Raw genomic sequence first — 20,772 nt, 5'->3', positions numbered from 1 at the left:
TTTTTTTTTTTTTCCTTGTATTCAGGAATGCTATTGATTTCACACTTTATTTGCATCTTCACAGTGATCAGGTGGCTAAACCTATACTATATAAAGATAATGGTGTATCTATGAAAGTGGAAGTAGGGGAGACTGGTTGGATAGAGACAGACTATTACTGCTAGTTATTTGGGGAAGATTATTCTGCAAATTACTGCACTATTTCATAAGTTATGCTTGTCCTCTTTATAAACTGCTTACAGGTTCATATTTTAATGCATTTCAATATGCAACAGAGAAAATAGTTTGATATGTATGCAATTTTTTCATTCACTGTTGGTATACTGCACATATATTAGTTCTTGCTGTGCTTTCCAAGTTAGCATGGTTACACTATAGTATTGTGTTATCATTTGATCTTAAAATGTCACCAGGTAATGCCAACAACTGTATTGAGTGTATTATCAACTTTAAGGAGTTGTGCATGTGTAGCTAAAGGAGGTGTTAGGTTTCTCACATGTTGCGTGGTGAGCTCCACAACAGTGGAGAGACAAAAGGAATTTGTCTGGGCAGTTGGACTTTGAATTGTTGCCTAGTTATTAATAAGCCTACTATCCTGCAGTCATTTAAATAACTGCTGTCCTCATTACAGGATTGTTAACAGAATAGATGTAATGAAATGTATGAATATTTATGTATTTGTTATTTAGAAGGGGGGTCACTTAGCTTGTGGATAGCCCAAAATAAGCATTGTGCATTCAATTGTTTTGTGTTGAAGATGGGTGCATTCATTTTATTTGAGAAGAATGCTTTCTGTATGTGCCACAAATGTGTTTCATATCATACAGGATTATGGCACCCAAACCATCTGTTCCATGCAAGCTCATTTCAGAAATGCAGAGAATGAGGTCGCCATTGAAGTCTTATCCTGCCATGTAACCATACAGAGGCAGAGATGATATGTCTAGTATAAAAAAAATATGACAGCAAGTAGTTGCTGACATAAACACATTGGTTGGCCATGCCAGAAACTATAATAAGGTGCAACACTGTGCCACTTATATGATTACAGTAGCATGCAGGAGGGTGCTGTGGTACCATGAGAACAGATGCCTATGTTGGTGCGAGTCCTGCTGTTGGGGCTGATGTGGATGGCAGGCCAAGTGTGTCCCAAGAAGAAATTCCAAGTATGATATATATATATATATATATATATATATATATATATATATATATATTATGTTGGGAGAATATAGCCAGTATGATTGATTCTGAGTTATTTCTTAAGGGAAAGATAGGCAGAGCATTGTGATGCTTATTAGCCTTCTTTCCACTGCCTTCCCCTTTTTCCAGGGACATTACAATTATCTTATAAAAGACCACCTGCAGATCATAAGCACAAATTCTCATGGAATTAGTAATAACTATTACTTAGATGTAAGTCTGAGGAGAGAGTAAAAAGTATTGCATTCCTTTAATACTGGCAGTTGTTTAACATGAGTGTGTAAAACAAAGTTTGCATAATTTCCACTCATTATTTCTCTCCTCCTTGTGTTTATTGATTATTATCACAGGTGATCCTGACAGTGGCAGTGTAGAACTCATACCACCTGATGTCAGAGTATCAGTACCCTCTGACGATGGTGGTGGTATACAAGCACAGGCAGAGAGCGCAGAGGTTCAGTCTGACACTGAGGCTCCCACATCCGTTGGCCTTATTTTGAACACAGTCATTATGCCTGCATATACCCATTCCTCTGAGCCCACTGAAATAGGACAAGTTGAGGGTGACATGGTTGATTGGGGTAGTGTGGTTAATGTAGTTGCAGAGCTAGTTGAGTCTGGGCATAGCCATCATCAGAGTGTGGCACCACACATGACGGTTGTTGGAGGTGTTCAAAGGAAAATCACTGTCCACCCTTATCCTGATGCTGTTGTGTCATTACATACCACCAGACCTATGTATTAGGGCCATGATGGAAGAACAAGCACATTCCGCCAGGGCCTTGGAAGAGATTCTGTGTGTCCTAAACTTGTCACATTCTAACATGTGTGACTGCCTTGACCATTGGATAAGATGAGTGACAAACTGGATCAGGCAGTGTCTATGATAGAATATCTACTAGGAGAGGGCAGGCATCCATGTGTCCATAGGGTTGCAACATCTTCTGTTAGCTGATGTGACCAGGCCAGATCCTGTTTCCATAGTGGCACCACTCCAATTCTCCATGATTGCAGTGTCCAAGCCCAGCTGAAGTAGGCCAGGGAGTTGTGGTCCTGTACATAGTTGTGAAGGGAATGCATCCAGCAGACATCACTCACATTCAGATAGCACCCCCACTTTGAACCAGGGATGAGAAAGTGGTAGTGCAACTCTTGACAGAGGCAGTTCGAGTGATTGGGAGCTACAACACTGAACCAACAACTATACCATGTGCATCACACACCTGTCCAACAAGGCAGATCATAATGCTAGCATAGAACTTGATTGTGTTCATGCAAACACACACACACACATTTCACAAACGCTGCCCCTAGTGACAAACACACATGCTAGCTAAGAAAACCTTAATGTTGATTGAAGTAAATCTCCTGTTAGTGCTTCTGAGATATTTCCTACTTTACTGAATGTTCTGTGCTTCTTAATCACAAACACTCCCCACTTTGGTGTTAGCCTTGGCCTACTGCCCCTCCCTCACCCCCGTGTAAATTATAATGATTGTGCTATGCCCTTTGTTCATTTGGATTTGACTTAGGTTTGCATAAATGTCAGATGTCGAGAGTGGATTGCTAAGACAGTCTTTCTCATGATGTTCATTGCATGCATATTTATTACATAACAGGATTTTGGATGTTTTTCTAAATACTCATTTTGGAAGGCTTTTTTTCAGTTAGTATTGTAAGTCATGCATTCAAACCAGTGATATTGCATTCCTGCTTATTGCTCTCTGTAGCAGGCAGTTACTACATTTGAGACCACACATGGAGTACTATAGCCCTTAGGTTTGACTGCTAATGCAATTTCAGCTTTTAAAAACAGTATTACATTAAAGAGATTTCGGGATTGGCTGATTGCGCCCACCAACGCTTTCCTACCCTATTGGAACTATGCTTATTAAGTGTAGTAAACTTGTGTTTGCGTTTACTGTAGGGTGAGCAGCTGTCAAGGTGCTTCCTGATTGCATGACATGTGATCTAGAATTCTATTCATATGATTGTTAGGATATACAGTTTGGCAGTCTGTAGTAGTTAGATGTTTTCTGTAGGTGATTTCCAATGCACAAATGCTCTACAATATATCAAGTCAAAGAACAAATGACCAGATAAATGCAGTTATATTCAAGTAAAAGAAATTAGAACAGAATACATTTCCTTATAAAGTGTATAATGTTTTTTATTATCCTATCATAGACAACTATTAGTGTTACATCTATCTTACTGTACTGTATGCCAATCATTAAATACTTTACCATACTTAAGCATAGTTCCAGTGAAGTAATAAAGTAAAAATCTTTTTATTTTATATGAAAAATCCCACTTTACATAATGAGAGAATAATTACAAACAAAAATCTTCACATTTGATCTTATAAATTTGCTTTTCCCCAATGCTACAGTTTCACCAGCAGAGAGAGCTATTTGTATGGCAGTCTATGAGAAAGATTAATTTGTAGTTTACTGTTACTGAAAACAAGTAATTTATGGTTTTATTTTTATATATTTGCAATCAAATATACATTTCATCATGAAATTTAATATATAAAATATTGTTATTTAAACATTTGGTCATTTGGTATTAACAGATAATATACATAAATGTAAGGTGGTAGATTCACACAGATAACAATGCCCCAGCATGGAAACTGATTTGTTGTTTGTGCACCCGTCCTTGGCTTCTTTAGCATCTATGGAAGTAAAGGTTTTAGAACCTACATTTTTTTGTGTGTGATGCTGGCTTTCTTGTGGTAGATTTAGGAATGGTATGTACTGCACAGACACAATTGTCTCAGTATAGCTATTGGCTGTTGCAGTGAGGTGTTAGCCATAGATCACTCGATATAGAATGACAGGTTGTGGAGAGAGTGCACCACCTGTTTTTTGAAGCAATATTAAACTTATTCACTACCTACTTGCCAGTGACAATTTTTTTGAAAGAAGACATGCTTCCAAGTTCAAAGTCTTTGTCTGCTTTCTTTGTTTTCCCCATATCCTCAGGAATTGTAAGATATATAGGTTCTGGAATGCTACTTGTATGTGGCATGGTGTTCTTTGTGTGTTTTGCCATTGTTTATCAACTTTAGAAAATCATGAGAGTAATGCTTAAAATCTAACACTGGTGTGGGTCTTTTGTACAACTTAGTGTGCTTTGGCCTAACAACATGCTTGTTCTTAGAGCTAAGGAGATTGTTTTTTGGCATTTTTACACATTTCTGTTTTTTTTTTTTTTAGGATTGCTGTGTTATAAAGAATAATTGATATTTATAAGGGCAGTGGGAGGAAGACTATGCAGGGTAGGTAAGGAGATTAAACATGATGTTTGTGAGTACGGGCATATTGTAATATTTCATAAGTGGGATGTTGTGCTGCCTGCCATACTAAGCAGCCATTCAAGGGAAGTCTATCTGTCAGGAACAACATTTCATGGATGGTTTGTGTGTTTCCTCATATTTTCATTTTGTTTCCCATAGATTTGTAGTTTTATAACTAACTGGCAGTATGGTACTCATTAATTCATGGCAAATATTTAGTTGTAGGTTACATATGTTCAGAAGTACAGGCTAACACAAAGTGGTTATTTTAGGAACTTTCTAAGTTTACATGAGCTCATTTTTCCTTTGTTCAATTTTCTTTTGTTAGAGGTCAGAGTTCTCTGCCCTTTCTTGTATTAGAAGTAAACACTTCCCTTTTGGGTGCTTTTTTTTATGTCCTTTAACACATTTTCTGGAGATTTTGGTGAACGGCACATGGTGGGGAGATTATTTTCCACAATTCCTGTCTTTTTTCTCATTCTTCTTAACTTTCTTTGAGCTATTAGAACATTCCTCATTTCTTATGAAAGTTGCTCTGTACCTCCTAATGGAAAGGGAAGGGGGCAGACCCTACAAGAACTGTGACTATTGGGAAGAATGGTGGTGGATTACTCACAAAAAAACAAATCTTTGATAATAATCAGATTGTACACTGCTGTTATTTCTGAAAACATGAGTACAATGAGGACAGTTAATCATTTAAAGTGTCTCTAGCAAAGTCAATTCACATTCTATTATCAGGATTGATAATTAAATGCCTCTAGCATACTTCTCAAGTGTATTTCATTACCATGAACATTTATCATTTGAATTACTGGGGTGATTAATACTGAGTCATGCAAATTCATCTAAATATGTTTTTCTCTCTCTCCATTATAATTAACCTAGTTGGAGTTGTTAGAAAGTTGTTAGTAAGTGTTCCACATTTTGCCCATTTGTTCCACACATGGGATAATTTGGCTTAATGCTAAAGGACTTGCTTTGTACATATATGTTCCTGTGCCTTGGTTCCAAGCAGAGTTTTAATTCAGATATGGGAGGTCTGAACTGTGAGCCCTGGTCATCCTGGAGTAAGTCCAGATTTACTTCTTGGCTGGGAGGCAAGTTTGACAGCAAGAATTACTTCTCCAAAGCTGGAACATAAGCAAATGATATTACAAAACTGTTATTTGTGTTGGGATTTGGGAAACTGGTCACATGGGAGGTAGAGTAAGGATGCACTACCTTGGTCACTCTGGTTTGTCTCAACATGTTTCAAGATTACCTCTCTACTGTGCCTGGTTGTCAGTAAAGATGTATCCCTGATTATCCCTGATTAATTTTGGACTTATCTCTGTCTCTGGAGGGCAGAAGTGGAAAGCTATGATGCAGAAAACTAAGGACTCAATACAGAGGATGTACAGGACCTTCATAATATGCTGCTTCTATGCTGGATACATGTGCTGGGGTGTACTGATATGACGTGCCCAGGCTGAGATGGAAATAGGTTCAATGTGATCATTTCTCTATCCAGGACAACAAATAAAAAATCAAAATAAACTGCCTAAATAAATAAATCTGTAGAACCATCATAGAGATAGGTAATGACAATTTCTAATATTGATGAGTCAACTTGTCCATATATTTTAGCCTAATATATATTTTAATTAGTCTCCACTTTGTTGATGGGTTTTTCACATCTGTGGATTTATCAGACTGGTGTTGTATAGAGTTGGGCATTGCATTTCAAAAACAGGCACATGAGTGTGAGGCTCCTGGGCCCAAAATGGTCCACAAAGGGGTATTATTTTGGGGGGCATCATGGCTGAATTTTTTGCTGAATGCGTGTTTACATACAACTCTTCAGTAAGTTCATTTATAGGTATAACAATGTTTAGATACATTAAGATAATCCTAAACCAACCTGTTGAGTGGGATTGTTATAGATTTAGTGAACTGCTCAGTTGTGTGGGTCTTTCACTCTCATAAGTTTATTAGTACTTACTTATTATCGCAACCACATTTGTAGCCCCGTGTACTTCCTGTTGTTATCGGCAACCGACTTTATAGTGAAGTAAAAAGGGGTGTGTGAAGTCCCAAACAGCTTTGCATCAACTTCTTTCTGAAAGAGGATCTGCAATAATGGGCAAATTCCTCTTCCCTGGTAGCATCGTTTACCACCGTAACTTCATGCAAAATGAAATGGTTAGTACTTCAAGAAGGCCTGATTCTTCCAGTGCAATCTAATTATTGTGTTTAGTGTTACTGCTCATGTGAGGAAAGTGATTACCAGCCAAATACAAACCATTCAAAGGCATACTCTGTGTTGAGCCAAAGCATGTTATGCAGGATCGCAGTGCTATACATAACCAAATACAATTTAAAAAGAACATAACACTGCCAGTGCAAAAAATTACCAATTGCACAACTATACATGACAAGACACAACTTAAAAAGAACACATGACTGCACGTCCAAAAAAGTAACCAATTGCACCCCTTACTTTAGCTCTCCATGAGGTCAGAGCAAAACAAAATGGTTAGAAATGTACATGTGAAAAAGCACCTTAATCAGAAGCCTGACTAGCTGCTGTGAGTGGCAAGCTGCTACTGTATGCCTTAACAAACTTTTCCATTCAGTCACAGCGCTAAATGACGGTACTCAGGAAGACAGATTTTCTCATTACTCCTGGTCCTGTTTCAGAAGCAATGGGATAAAAAAGCAATGTGAAGTTTACACATCCCATTTCACTGTAACATCAAGTAGTTTCGGTATGACTTTACCAGTTAGAGTGACTTCCAAATGTGGTTGCGATAATGCGCAAGTACCGTTTATTATGTACACATATATAAAATTATAATAAAGAAAAGACAAAATCAGTCCTAGGAAGAATTCGTGTATAGGGATTAGATGGAAATAAGTCATTTTTGTCTTAGTTCCCTGATTAGCCAAGCTATTGTCATTGCAGCTATTTGGGTCAGTGGGTCTCAGTAGTTATTATAATGGGTTAACTCCATCCTTTGTCTTTCAAATATATGCTCACCACAGAGAACATGTGATGCAAGTGTCAGAGGCTTTCAACCAGAATAATTTGTTCCCAAAGAAGCAAGATATAAAGCTTGGATGGTCTCAAAGATCAGAAAGAAGTTGAACAACTCTATACAACTCCTTCTTGTAACGAACGTCATTTGAGCCATGCCAGTTCAGTGGAGGTGCAGGCTGTAGAAATATATAGTTAGTTGTATAGAGGTGTATCTCTCAGGGAAGTCAAGTACAAGTTGAAATAGGTTATTGATAACAAGTACTGGTGGAGAGGATGTCCTACCCAGGGAATAGGAAAGAAGTTTCAAGATTACCTGACCCATCAGTTTAGCTGCTGCTCAAGTCCCTATCAGTGTGACCCAGGCAGGCAGTTTTGGCCTAGCTTGTGTTGGTGTAGCCTGGAAGTCCAGGACTTCATCAATGTTTTAGATTGGAGTATGCTTCATTATTGCCTGATGGGTAAGGTTTATTGATAATCTTTTAATTAAAGGAACATTTACTCAAGGTTTTTCTTTAACACCACTGGCATAGTTAATGCTGATGACATTTTTAGCATTTATACAACATTAAAATAAAATCACACAACAATGCCCTTTCGAAACATGTCTTAGATACATCCACAGACCATGGATTCAAGTTCATGGTCTTACAAAATAATAACATAACGATTAGACGTGGGGATATAATTAATAAAACTGAGGAAAATGAAATGAAATGGATCAGACTAAGGGCTGATCATAAACCGGGTTTGAATGATAGAATTCCTATCAAACCTGCTTTGAAGGCTAGGAAGTTAGCTATTAATAAATAATTGTACTATATAGAGTTAGAATGAAAAAGTGATGTACAAAATACTCATTATATATATATGTTTTACATATATACTTTTCAAGCATCAACATTGACATGACTTACTTACATCTAAAGTAGCATGTTTGGATAGATATGTCTCTAAGTGAGAAAAGTATGCTATTTATATGCATTCTCTATATATTTCTATTTTCTTATCACTTCATATTAATAAGTATGTTTAATATATGTATTTAATAAGAATTTGATTAAGTATGTTATTATAATATGGAAAGTACATACACCAGTAGGCAAGAACTATAAGATATTTATATGCATGAATATCCTAAAATATCTATTCATTTAATTATGTATGCATTTAGCAAATTGATTAAAATTATGTCTTAGTTATCTGTAGTTTTTAACAATTTAAAAAAAATGTTAAGACTATTTAATAACTTAATTACGTATGTATTTGATTAATTGATTAATTGTTTAATATTTTTTCATTGGATATCATTTGCATCATAACTAGTGAGAGAGTTATGTCTAATGATAGTAAATAGTAGCAGTTATATATAAACTAACAGAAATGAATTTTATAATTAATAAGTTACGCAACCATGTATATATTTTGATTCTGAATATATAAATTTTTTTTAAATATATATATATATACATTACGAGATCCTTATACATATAAGTAATTAACTATTATATCAAGTTTTTATAATAATATTAGAAACTGTTTCGTATTTTAATTTGCGTAATAGCAGGAAGTGACCTCAGTATCTATGATAGGAAATAGTATCTAAATGTATTAATTGTGAATATATGCTGTGATGGCCTGAGGAAGCCTACGGGTGAAAGCGCTAGCCAAGTTTTACTAAATAAATATTTGAGCATACAGAACGAGTGCTCTCTTGTTTTATCCATGGTGAAGTGAAAACTGCTGTTGGATTATACTATCGTTGTGCCGTAGGGCAGTTGACGTTGCCAGCTACATTCTTTTAAAGCGTTTCCAAGTAAAAGTATTTGAGAACTATACTGTTATCATGCTGAAAGGCAGCAGAGGGCAATTACAATGCTTTAACCACGATTATATATATTTTGGAATATTTTATTCACTTGGAATTCTATGCGAGTGACTAACACTTGCCATTGTACCTACCCGACTCTTGTTGTACTATATATATATATATATATATATATATATATATATATATATATATATATATATATATCTATATATATATAAGTAGAACTCAAAAATTGGGTTATTTGGGTTGGTGGTTTGGTGCCTTTTACTGCAGTAATATTGAGAAATACCCCAACAAGCCCTGCTTTTGCTTGTCTATTGGTTGCCATCAGAGAAACTTATTACTTGAGGGGGTGGTAGAAGCTGACCTTTGTAGGGCCAGGAATTATGTAATCTTTTACCTAGGAGAAAGTTTCTGAAATGGAATGGTAGTTTCTGATATGGAACTTGGTGTCACATTTACAAGTCGAGGGCATCTTCTGGGAGTGGGAAAGAGCAACCTGGGATGAAGTCAAAGCATTGCGGGAATTTGAACAATGATATAAGAGTATGGATTTTATCTCTTTGCACTTAGGTTTTCAATGTGATGCTGGACATACAGTTGGGTAAGGCTGTCCAAGCTTAGGATGCATGCTGGAGGTCAATCATCAGCTCTACAACTAGCTTTTAGAGAGAGGTGGTGCTCTCTGTGATTGCAAGTAGCTATTCTGATCATTACCCACCTTATTTATAGACTTGTGGTTGAGTAGGGTGGAAGTGGATCTTCAAAAAAAAATATTTCCATCAGTGTGGTGTCCTTACAGCAAAACATTGGTTATTGCCAGGTATTCTGCAGCCATCTAAACATGCAGCTGAGGACCATGTTAAGGGAGCTTATTTCAAAGAATGACCATTGTTCTGTTACACGGTCATCTCAGGGTCTTTATATTAGAGGGACATCGCTTTATTGGAAGCTACATTTACCCTAGTTAGCACTGTCTATCGAGCATGATGCTTTAGACATCAAGAATGCCACTCAGGCTGAATCACAGGTTATGGTTAACAAATCCTGTTCTCTGTCTGGGCCATTTCATTCTCTTTGGCACAATGTGGATCTTGTCCTTGTAGAAAACTGTTGGCTTCTTTCAGGGGGATAGAGTACCTACATTGGAATGTTCTTTTCTTGAACTGATCATGTTCAGGAATTTTGAGAGACATAGTAATGTTCTGAGGTTTGAGTCAGTTCTTTGCAGACTTGGGCATAGGTGATATCTAGAATTTCTATAAGAGTAGTTTGGGCATGAGCAACAACTTGGAGAAAGGGGTTCTGAGATTTTGCAGAATATGATCCAGGATGGTTCATGGAGGATGGTGCCTCCAGATTGCATAGATTAGACGTATTCAATTTAATTTTGGCTTCTTTTCTGTTAATTGTTTAAGTGCATTCCAGAGTTCTAATATCAATAAGACATCTGAGGGCCTTCTAGATTGCTGATTGATTAGATCCTAAGAGTCAATGAGCTTTTATGTAGTTATAAACTGGGGCTCTGTTTGAGGTTTGAAGTTTTCCATTTTCTGTATCATTTACTGGCTGCCACGGTGGCGGGGGGGGGGGGGCAGAGGAGACAGGCTGGTCAGTAGGTAGTTGCTACACAACCTTCTCCCATTTTCCCATTTCACTCTCCCTTCCTTTCCTTTGTAATTTTTACTGTCTGTAATATGCAAGGGAGCAGTCTTCAACTCTGCATTTGGACTGAGGTATGCTACATTGATGGAATGGAGCAGGCTGGACCTGCGTGTAGTGGCTGCCATGTGGCTCAGTCTCAGGAGTGAGTGGTCCTCAGCACTTCAGCACTGCAGCACTGCATTTGCATTGTGGCATGATTTTGCTGAGAGTGCACTAAGGGATGCCACTCAGACTCAGTAGTTCAGGGTGGACCAGAGTGGAATGACTGGCATGCTGCCCAGTCTTTAGGTCAGTTTAGTTTACTTAGGCTATAGATGGTGGTTATACTGAGACATCTCAGTGTTATTTATGACTTCTGTGCTGCATTTATTGAGTTTGTTGAATTTATCACTGTTGTTCAACCTGCACTTTTTAAGGAAACACCATCTCGTTGCTGTAATGCTCTTAGGTTATTTTAACATTATTTTGATATTTCTTAACCCCTCCTCTGATACTGCAAAAGCTGTTCTGCGTTTGTCAAAGTTCTCTTGAGTTTGCCAAAATATTTCTAAGTTTTGCAAAGTTTTCTGTGCTTGTAGATGTTCTGACTTGGGAACTGCTGGTGGAAGACTTATTGTGTGTTTATCTGATTGGTCTGAGAGATTAACTGTGTAAAAGTCATTCATCCTGCTAGTATAAATGCCTTACATTTTTGTGAGACTGTGCTCATTTACTCAGAGCTTCACTGTGTTTGGCTTGGACACCTGTTACTACAAGACCTCAGATTGCTTCTAAAACCATCTGTGGCTCTACAAAGTTGATATAAGTACTTTTTTGACTTTGCTCTAACTATTTCAGTGCTTCTCTGCTGCATTTATTGATTTGTTGAAACTATCACTGTTTTCTCAGCCTGCACTTGTTAAAAAATGCCATACATTTGTTACTGTACTGCTCTTATGTTGTTTTAACAGTATTCTGATATTTCCTAACCTCATCTGATACTGTAGATGTAACTTCCAAGTCCTCCTAAAAGCATCTCTCAGTGGCCCTGCTCACACTCAAAAAAGCAACACCTCACACAACACATGGCTCTCAAAATTTTAGCAGTCCCACTTCCAAACCAATAAGGCAGCATGCCACACAGCCAAACATTCTATTTATTGGGGATTATTTGTGACGATTTCTCAGGATTAGTGAACTTATTTCCAAGGATTCCTGATACTGCAGGAGTTCTGCCTTTTCTTGTAAAGCATTTGTTACTGCACTTGAGCTCAAAGTGAGCTCATTTTACATACAGAGGGTCTTTCTGCACTCTGGTGAGAGCAGATGGCTGATTCAACCCATCTGAGTTGGGAACTGCTGGTGAGAGGCTTATTATGTGTTTATCTGATTGGCCTGAGAGTGTAACTGTGTAAACTTCTTTCATCCTGCTGGTATAAAAGCCTTGCGTCTGCACATCACACAAAAGTAGTTACCCATGCCTTGCATGTAAACAAACCTCTCCAGTTTAAAATCCTCTATCGGAAACACTCTCCATAGTCATCAACTATTCATAGATGCTCAAAGAGCTGCCAGATTGCACAGAGGGCAGCCCCACTGCAGATCATATAATACTATACTTCAAAACACTCTAATTTAGACTTTTAAGTGACTCTCCCCTACTCCTTCTCATCTACTGAGGATCTAGTATAATGGATAGGTGCTTCCCTGTCTTCTCTGTTTCTGGCCTGGTAGATATGCACATATTGAGGCAGTGTATTAACTGTCTCATATTCACTGACAACCGTTTAATTTTAGAACAGACAAACACAGTGGGTGAGAACTGTAAATGTACAATGTCAATGGAGGCAAAGCTCTCATATACATATACAAAAAATGTAAAATAGTTTGTCAGCATTACACCCAAAACTAAATAAACCATCCCAAATATGAATAGGAGGAAACCACAATTAAAAAACAAAAAATCCACAGAGGCAAGTTCAGAAAGGCTTTCACAAGAAATGAAGGCAAAACCAAGCACTCACTGTGAACACTAAGGAACAAACACATAGACCCACACATGCGGAGATAGTCATTTGTAACATACCCTAACCTCCAGGTCCTCCTAAAAACATCTTTCAGATAACTCTGAAAATCATAACAGCCCTGCTTCCATGCCCATAAGCCAAACATTCTAGTTATTGGCGATTCCATTTTAAGATATACTGATGCCCCCGTTGCCAGGCTAAACAAAGAGAAGATCACAGTGAGCTGTCAGTCTGGAGCCAGGAACTGCCAGATCACACATGCACTTAGGTCTTTAAATCACAAGTACCCGTATGACACAGTCATAATCCAGGGAGACGTAAATGACCTAAGATGTACCTCATTGAAGTATATAAAGAGAGACATGATGGAGCTCTCTGAATATGTGTCCTAGCTGGTAATGAATCTTGCTTTGAGTAGCATCCTACCTTCACCAATGATGATTTATTCATTTTATTTATTTATTGACATTTGTTGTCCAGGAAATTTTCAGGGGAGGCCCAAGGAGAAAAGCTCCATGACTAAAAGATATACATAGTTAAATGCATTAAACAATTTTAACAAAGCAAGTTAATAAAACTGACAGAGTTGTTATATACATATACATGTGTCAACACTTATCAGAGTTGCTATATACATATAATACATATACTAGGCACAAAGTGCCAAAAATTGCCATATGATTTATCAAGGTGTGTTGAAAATAACTTTTGAATTGATAGTGTAGTTAGGACAGTTGATTTGTAAAGGTTTGAGAGAAGCGGGAGGGCGGTAGCAGTGCAACAGTAAATAGGAAAACAAACGTAAGGGGATAGTAAGGCATATAGGTATTGGATATAAAAAGTAAGAGGAGGTAAAATAAAAAGGAAATGTAGTGTGGAAAAAAGTTATATTAGCATAGTGGCTGAGGAGTGAAGAGAGAAAGAGAAGAAGTATATTATTTAGTGATGAGGTTGGTGAGAGGACATAGACAGGGAAAATAGGGGGAATACGAAGAAGGAAAAAAGAAACATATATGATAATTTATGGTGGTCTATAATTTTGGGCATATGAATAGATCTGATTGCTGAAGAAGTATTTCTTTAAAGATAGTTTGAATGCTTTTAATAAGTCTAGAAGGGTGATATCTAGGGGAAAGGCATTCCATTTCCTAGCAGTTTCATTGAAGTAAAGGTTCCGACTGGCCCTTTTGTTAGGTTTGATAGTGATTAAAAGATGTTTATTAAAGGATCACAGGTTATGGGATGGTGAATATGATTGTAGGATGTGCTGTAGGGCAGGGCAGCTGTCTGGTTTGTAAATTATTTTATGAGCTAGAGTTAGTTGGGTGGAATCAAGGTAATACTGGAATTTAAGCCAGATTAATTCTTTAAGGGCTTGACATTGGAATGGTATACGAGTTGCAAATTTGGCAATTTTATGGTAACATGATTGAGTTTATTTTTAAGTGACTGGTGGAGGTTGGTGAAAATGGGGACACCATATAGGAGATATGGGAGCAGGAGGCTATTGGCAATTGTTATTTTCGTGGGCTTGTCCATGTAAAGTTTGTATCTATATAATCTGCCAAGTTTGATATGTTTTTTATTGCACTAAGTATATGTTGTTCAAAGGTAAATTTGTTGTCTATAGTAATGCCTAATAGTTAGGCACATGTTACTATTTCAATTTTTGTATTGTCATATGAGTACATGTAGAAATCTTGTAAGAATGGTTTAGTTGAGAATACCAATAGCTTAGATTTTTAAGATTAAGAAGTTATGCTTCATTTAATCAGGTTTCTATGGATGTAAAGGCATTTTGTGTTTAATACATAGTAGATTATGGAGATTATTGGAGGAGGAGATGATGGTGGAGTCATCTGCATATTGGATGAGTGAAATTTGAAGGGAGGCAGTTTGCAGATTGCTTATGAAAATTTTAAAAAGGAGAGGCCCAAGAACAGACCCTTGAGGAACTCCGGCTTTATTAACTAGATATTCAGATAAGCTACCTTGCCATCTGACACAATTCTGTCTATTGGCTAAGTAGTTAGAGAACCATTTGAAGGTGGATTGAGAGCATCCCACTATTGATAGTTGCTGAACTAACTTGGGATGTGACACTGTGTTGAAAGCCTTTGACAGGTCTAATAGAATTACTGATGTTAGCAATCCAGAATTCAATGCTTTGTTCACAGTGTCTGTGAAGGAGAGAAGAGCAGTATTGATACTATGTGCCAGATGAAAACCATGTTGTGTCGGTGCAAAGAGGTTGTTTTTAGTGAGATTTTATTAGCTGTGTGTGTGAATACATTTCTCCAATAGTTTGGATAGAGCAGAGAGGACAGAGATAGGTTGATAGTTGGTTAGATTGTTGGTTTTATCACCTTTGTGTAATGGAGTTATGATGGATTTTTTCCAGAGTTTAGGAATATTGGATTCTATGATGGATCTATTATTGAGAATGCTGACAGGGTAGGCTATAACATCAGCAGTAAGTTTGAGATATTCTGAGAGGAGGTTATTGGTGGATATGGAGCAAAGTTTTAGTTTTTTTAAGAAGTGTATGCACTAGTGAGGTGGGTACTACATGCAGAGAGAAAGAAGAGTCTGTAGGGTTATTTATTGAGGTTCCTATAGGAGAGGAGTTGTTTGTATGGAGGTTTACTTGGGTTACATCTATAGGGTTTGGATTTTCTGTGAGGCTAGAGAGGGTATTAGGTGGAGAGTGATTCATAAGGTTTAGAATACTATTGATGAAGTGGGCGTTAAATATTTCAGCAACTTTGTGTGGTCCTTTGTCTGGGGCTGGTGATGAGTTTCTAGAGGTTCCAGGATTAAGGAGTGAAGAAATGGTTTTCCAGGATTTGGTAGGGATATTTGTTTGGTTGGATACTTTGAGAGAAGTAAGTATTTTTTGTCTGTGATTAGTATTTTTTTTTTTGCTGCATTCCATAGCTGTTTATATTTGAGTTCATTGGCTTTATTTTTATTTTTGTGCCATTTTTTCCAGGCTCAATCTCTGGAGAGTAGTACTTGTTTGGTGGCTTTAATTAACCATGGGGCATTGTTTAGCTTAGTATTTTTGATTTGGATGAGGCAAGGCTGTTAATGGTATCTAAGAAGTCTTTATTAAAGTGACTAACTGCTTCTTCCAAAGGTAATGTTTTTAATAGGGTGTAGTTCATGGATTTCAGTATATTATTGAATGTTTGTAGATTAAAGTTAGCTAGATTTCTGGATGTTTTGTAAGAATGAGGTTTCACATCATGAATAGGGGCTCTGTAGGTAAATACTGGTGAATGATCATGTAAGATGTTAGGGAGGGTACCAGTGTTTGAGTATTTTTGGTGGTCTGTGACTTGGCTCCAGTCTAAGGTTGAGCAGCATTGGTTATTTTGCATTCATGTAAGGATGAAGATAAATTGTGTGTAACCATACAGATTTATGTTGTTTATGGGGGAGTCAGAAATCACATCTATCAAGTTAATGTTACTATCACTAGAATGATAGTTTTATTGGTTAGAGTTTGGGTCATCCAATAAAGAAAATCTTCTAATATAGGGATGTTTTGGCCTGGTGGAATACACAGAGCTACAATGTTTAATTGTTTGGAGTTATTTATTTCTAAGGTTACTATGACTAGTTCAGTGCTTTGAAAAGATTGGACATATCTAACGGTAAGGGTTATTGTTAAATTGTCAAGGTAGATTAAGGCTACACCACTACCTTTTTTATGTGTTCTATCAGTTTGTAAAATATTGTAACCTGGGGGAATGATTTTGGTATCTAGAATATGAGGTTTTAACCAAGTTTCAATTACAGCTATTATATCATGGGAGTGCTGTAAAACCCATGCATGAAATTCAGTAATTTTATTGCAGGTACTACATGTGTTTAATGTAATAAATACTAGTTCTTTTGTTGAATGAGATTGGAGGAGGTTCATGGATGAGTAGGTCCTGGGTTGGAATAAATATTCCCACACCTGAATAAGTTTAGGAGAAGATCTAAGAGAAGAGGGTAATGGCTGGATTTAGTGGTATGTTTAGGTACTATGTGCATTTTTAGCTTTTGTTTAGTGGTGCAAGGTAGGATTTGAATTTTACAAAGTATGTGTTGGTGAGGCTGAATAGGGAGGATGTTATAATAGAAAAACTAACTGCACAGTTTGTTGTAGTAGGGGTTGAGAAGAGTTTTTTATGCAAAAGAGACAACTGGCATGTAAGTGATGTGGCTTGAGTTAGAATAATTAATAATGTTAAGAGAGCTATTACAAACATGGTGACTCTTAAGGTAGTTGGCATGTTTCAGAACTTTTGGATGGAAAAATAAGGAGGTTCCAGATTAATAAGGCAGGAATTGTTGTGAAGTCTAACTTGGGGGGAGTGGTTAGTAAAATATGTAAGAAGGTAGAGTGATAGTATGAGATGCTAATTATATAATTAATCTAGGAGAGAAATTTAGTGAAGTATAAATGTAGGGAAAGAGTGGGTGGGTGAGAATGGGGTAGGGTAGTGGAGCGGGCTGAACCAGATCACACTGAGCAAAAACAGTTTAAGATAAAATAAAAAAAAATGATCAGAAGACTGGGAGGTATTAGTTATGTACAAGAAGCTGCAACAGAAAACTTTGGTGGTCCAGGCTGTACACCCTTGATTAGTTTTATTGCTTGAGGCAACCCAAACACACAAATAATTAAGAGATGTACAATCTGGGCTTTGCAGTGAGCTTATGGGAAGCAGCAGCCTACAGGTATTAACAGTAGAGAAAAAAAGAAGTGTATCAAGTGCTAGGTGAGAGTGGATCCTGCCTATAGTGCCCCAGCTAGTAAGTACACCACTAATAAATGACTATACACTATGGCAACAGAGTTACAAAGTAATTTAGCAGCTGTAAGTTCCAAGGGGAAAAGATCTACTGTCAGGTTATATTTCACCATCCTTTTTTCTTTTGAAGCAAACTGTCTTTTAGTGTCTACTACCTAAACTTCTTAAAAACTTATTAAAAACTTATTAAAAACTTATACAAGACCTGACTTGATGATAAAGTAAAGGACTGCACTCGGAGTCTGAACAGTTTCTTAGCGCTTTCGTCCGTTTATTGTTACATCGAACTTCTTCAGAGAAATACAATCAGTTACAGAGATTGTGGTAACTTATACTGTACACAAACGAGCCTTATTGTTGTAGTATGTAAAATTGGATAGTTAAAGGACCAATCACAGGGTTCAAGGTGTTTCAGAGATCCAATGGTAATGCTCACTCGGAATAAATAGCCTATCGCTATTAAAATAATGGTGGAGGGATGGAGCCAAGTTACTTCCTCCACAAGTCAAGGTTTAAAATTTAGCATGCTGGTTTACAATTAATTCATCTGTAAATTTCAATTAAATTAACTGTACATATTAGTTTAACATATTAGCTTACAATTGATTCATCTGTAAATTTCAATCACATTAACTGTACATTTTAGCTTAACATATTGGCTTACAATTGATTCATCTGTAAATTTCTATTAAATTAACTGTAAATTTTAGCTTAACATATTTACTACCAGTGGTTACTTTTGATATGCTAGAAATTCTGCAAGACATTTTTTAGTGTCCCTTGCAAGGAGTGGATTTAAAACAGAACAAGCTTGGTAAACCTCACATTTATATTGAAGATGGGTTACTGAAAAAGAGAGTACAGGAAGAGAAATTAGAGAGTGAAGGTGTTGACAGAGGCAGTGCAGCTGTAAAGAATGCAAAGACAGTAAATAAAACACTGTTATAAGCACACTGCAGAAAAAACACATGATGGCACAGTACCAGCAAAAAATTATTGTCTTCAAACAATTGGCTAAGCTTCTGGTATCAAAACAAGGGGATCCAGTATCTGTCAACCTGGGGAGACATGATCAACAATCCACTGTGCTTTGCCAGAGATGGTTTAAACTTGCCACCACTTGGCTTTCAGATACTGGCAAAACCTTTCCCCAGGATTTAATAAAAGCCATGTAGGCTTTGTGTCCTACACTGAATGTACATATGTACACAGCCATGTTTTCCCCTCAGCAGCACACCATGTATATTAATTATGACATGCTGCCAACATAGTGACAGGGATATTGAATATGTGTAGACCAAAGTGTAGAGGCTGATCAGATATTATGGACATGGTGAGGCTCCCTGTAATGTTCCATGCTACTGTTGAAATGTGCTGTGTATTAATAGTTTTTTTAATTTTTAAATTATGTTTATTTTTTTATTTTTTTTTATTGTATAAAGTCCATTTCAGTGGAATGTTGGTGAGTGCAGCAATGTCAAGCAGAGCTCACACATAGACAGCTGATGCCTGCCATTCATCTAAAAATAGTAACCAGACGTAATTGATTATAATATCTGTTTTCTTTTTGTTTGTTTTTTATCATTACTGTTTGCATGGAATGGCATGGAGTGCAGCGATGCCAAGCCACGCTTAAACAAAGACAGCACTTACCAGACATCTAAAAATAGAAACCAGATGTAATTAATTATTTAGTTCTGTTATTGTTTAAGCCCATTTAAGCTTGTTTGCACTGGGCGCTGCAGTTGCTTAGTAGTGTATGTGAAGGTATACTACTTTATATACTTTCCAAGTAGTTGAATGGGTAGGGAGATGGTCTAAAGATGTGTAAGTCCTGGGTTTGAGTGCCTAGCACACATATCATTTGTTGAATGCAATGTAAAATGTTTCTTAAATTAAAATCAATATTTTTACATTTAGGAGAGCTGCACAATCCTAAGCACAGCTTAAACATGGTTAATGGCTAATATTGTTTGTGCATTGCTAAGCTTCGCTAGAACCATAGATGTGTAAGTTTTCATGATGCTCAGCTTCACTTAGCTGGTTTGTCTGATACTAAGCACCGCAGTGTTTTTTTTTTTAATATTGCTAAATGATGTGTGAGAGCAGGAAAACAGCCTGTATTAAGGCCAATGGGTGGAATTCTACACCATTTGATGGAGTCTGCTTATCTGCCAATATGGCAGGCAGAGCTGGAGAGTGTGCATGTTTTTGGGCACAGAGATGGGGTATGCAGGCATCCAGGGTTTTTGTTAGGAGTCCAGGGATTTTGTTGGGCTCCTCATTCACAATTATGAACCTAGGCTATTGCAGGGTGGTTACCAGGGCTCAGAATGTAAGGCTGAGACCTGGGATCGGTTGGCCAGGGAACTTACCAGTGCTGCTGGTATCCCCCACACTGGTGAGCAGTGATGTCACCATTATTATGACCTGTAGTGGAGAAAGAGGGGAACATTGGACACCTCCGTCCAAGAGGCTAGGGCTGGGCATCCCCCACAAAATATGTAAGTATTTTTTTCACTGTTTTACCAAAATGCAAGCTGAATATTTGCAAAACTGGTATGCAAAATGGTGTGCTTCTCTCCCAACAGCTGCAGCTGAGAGGCCTTACAATAGTTGGTCCCATTCCAGGCACCTGGCTAGGTTTCACTGTGAGTGTGGAAAGTATGGATATATTATGCTAACTGTAGTGCAATAAGCAATAAAGAATAAAACAATGCACTGCAGTAAAGAATAAACAATAAAAACTGTAGTGCAATAAATGGGCAATTAGAACTGTAGTGCAATAAATGAACAATAACACCTGTATTGCAATAAACAATAAACAATACCAATAACGATAAGCAAAAAAGTGTTAAGCAGGATTGTGGTGTCATAACATAATTGCATTAGAGCTGTATGCATCACATGTCTATGATAAGGTTGCTGCAGTCAAG

Source organism: Protopterus annectens, chromosome 7.part0 (genome assembly GCF_019279795.1).
Source record: "Protopterus annectens isolate FY-2018-M chromosome 7.part0, PAN1.0, whole genome shotgun sequence".
NCBI lineage: Eukaryota > Metazoa > Chordata > Ceratodontiformes > Protopteridae > Protopterus > Protopterus annectens.
This window is presented reverse-complemented; position numbering follows the sequence as displayed.